The sequence below is a fragment of the Lipotes vexillifer genome, unplaced genomic scaffold, assembly GCF_000442215.2.
Source record: "Lipotes vexillifer unplaced genomic scaffold, Lipotes_vexillifer_v1.1 scaffold467, whole genome shotgun sequence".
Classification (NCBI taxonomy): Eukaryota; Metazoa; Chordata; class Mammalia; order Artiodactyla; family Lipotidae; genus Lipotes; species Lipotes vexillifer.
In genome coordinates this window covers 556,459-559,063 of record NW_006788081.1, presented here as the reverse complement: position 1 = coordinate 559,063, position 2,605 = coordinate 556,459, and the positions used below count along the sequence as shown (strand labels likewise).

The following is a 2,605-nucleotide window of genomic DNA, read 5'->3' as shown; positions in this document are numbered from 1 at the left end:
GTAGGCTTTCCAACCCCAACCCCATAAAAATGTTTTGCACACACAACGGCTAGCAGACACTAAAAAGATGCAACGCTTCCAAAAATTACACATGCTCAGCTGAAGGAGGTTGATGACTGCATCACATGAGCCCATTCCTGGAGGAGCCCATTGTTTCCTCGGTCACAGCACCAGTTCAGTGCCCCAGCCTTCTGGACCAGAGGCTGATAGCAGGGCTCCCTGAGCATTGTGACTGGCTGGAGTGACTGACTGGAGGGCAGAGTGCTCACTCCCTCTGTGTATCCTCCAGCTGCTTCGCTATCAAATCCTGCTTCTGCTCCACTAGCACCTGATAGAACTGATGCGGGAAGTGTGTTTTAGCCAGATGAGCTTATCCACCATGATTAGGTGGAAAATTTCAGGCTTCTAATACTTGTAGGTCTCACCAAGGGACAATATCAGCTTATTGTTCAGGAAGCAGCAATGGAGGAGCAGCTCTTCCTCCAACGCACAGAGGTCCAGGAAGTTTTCCAAGTTGACCCAGATATAGGGGCCAGAGCCACAGTTGAGAAAGGGGACCTTCAATGCCTTCAACTTGTTAATGATGTACCTGTGAGGGTTAGAAGGTGGATGCACTTTGTCAATCTATTCTCTGTCCTGGAGCAGCCAACACAGTTTGTGCCGGGTGATGCCAGAAACACCGCAGAGGCAACCAGAGGAGCTCACGGTAGAGCCCACCTCCTTGTTGTGGGTATAGAGAGTGCCAAAGCAGAAGCCAGAAATGATAAAATCCTTACTGGTGCTTCAGATCACATGGGCCCTGTTGAAACCAGGCAAACTTTCCATGCCCAGAACACTGTGAAATATAATGTATTCATCCAACACAGATAGCATGTAAATCTCATCTATAATGACACATAGGTTGCACCTCTTGGCAAATTCCAGGTGTTCCTTCAGTGAGTCCCAGGAGTAGAGGTGACCCAGAGGATTCTGAGGGTTAATAACACAAGGTCTCTGACCTTACTGCCCTTAAGCATAGCCTCAAGTGGGGCTTGCTTCACCTTCTACACTTGAGCTGGAAAGGATGGATGTTTACATCAGTGATCTCACTGTCCGGGTGGACAAGCATCAGCTCAACTTTCACATACTGGTGGAAGCTGAAGAGGAAGCCACCATAGAAGGTGGTGAGGGGTCAGAAAGGCCTCACCTGAATCATACAGAACCATGGCCAGCACAGAGAAGGCAGAGTGGCAGTCATTTAGAACAACCAAGTTTTCTGGATCCAGGTGGGCAGGTGTCTTGCAGCAGTAGGTCAGGAACAAGCCCACTTCTTCCCACAGGGATGGTTGCCCTCTCTAATCAGGATATTGCAGCAGGATCTCCTCAATGCAGTTCATGTCACTCTGCTTCAAGATTTCAGTAATCAGATCAATGTACAGCTTATTCTCACTGGCACCAAGATTAATGAAACCCAAAATGTTCTTGTCTTCATGGTATTTGTCTCCATGGCAGTTCTTGTAGCCCTAGAAGCTGGAATGGTACAAGGCAGAGATGTCAATCCCACAGATGAATAGGTCATGGTTGGCAAATGCAGCTTCAAAATCACTCCATTGAGGAACTAGCTGGTCAGGCTGCCTGGATGATGGGCCCACTGCCCACCTCTGACTTCACCCCTAGAGTCCTGGGAAGGGCAAGACAGTTGGAGTCCCAGGCCACCCATGGCCCCAGACTATAGGAGGTAGACCAGTTGGCATATTAAGTGATCCAGGAGGGCTTCCTGCTCCTGGCTGGCCTGATTGTGCCTTTGCTCTTCCAGCACCAGGTCCTGCTGCATGTGCTTGGTCATCAGCTGCATGATATGTTCTTCAGTGATTACAGCAAATGCACCATCATCTCCATCAACTGGCTAAGAATGTTCTGGTTTCTGAGGCCCCTCATCAGGCCACAAGGCACGTGGAGAGTGTCTGATCAGTGATTCATACTCTGGGTATTTGCACTGGCCTCCGCAGGCTGGCTAAAACTTTTGCCTCTGTTTCCATTCATCTTTCCGTGGTCTAAGATCCTTATGACTGATGAAATCATCCTGGAATGTCAGGGCTCAGAGACCTCTCCAACACTCTCCTCTCACTAAGCTTGCTTATCCACCTTTTTTATTATAATCATCCTAGTTAGTTTGAAGTTATACGTATTTCATTGTAGTTTTGCCTGGCATTTCCCTACTGACTAATGATGTTGAGCATCTTTTCATGTGCACATTGGCCATTTGTATATTTTCTTAGGATAAATGTATATTCAATATTCTTTTCCTACTTTTTAATTGAGCTTATAGTATTGGGTTGTCAGGGTTCTTTATGTATTCTGGATACAAATCTCTTATCAGACATATGCTTTGCAAATATCTTCTCCCATTTTGTGGGCTATCTTTTAATTTTCTTGATTGTATCATTTATAGCACAAAAAGTCTTAATTTGGATGAAGTCCAATTTAGCTATTTTTTTCTGCTATTTCTTTGCTTTTGGTATGATATCAAAGAAACCATTGCCTAAATTAAAGTCATTAAGGTTTACTCCCATGTTTTCTTCCAAGAGTTTTCTAGATGTAGTTCTTACATTTAAGTCTATGATCC

At 45.6% G+C, this 2,605-nt stretch overlaps 1 pseudogene; it reads right to left on the bottom strand.

Moving 5' to 3' along the window:
* Positions 1 to 265: 265 nt before the first annotated feature.
* Positions 266 to 1,959, bottom strand: LOC103082330 (probable inactive 1-aminocyclopropane-1-carboxylate synthase-like protein 2 pseudogene; annotated as a pseudogene).
* Positions 1,960 to 2,605: the final 646 nt, after the last annotated feature.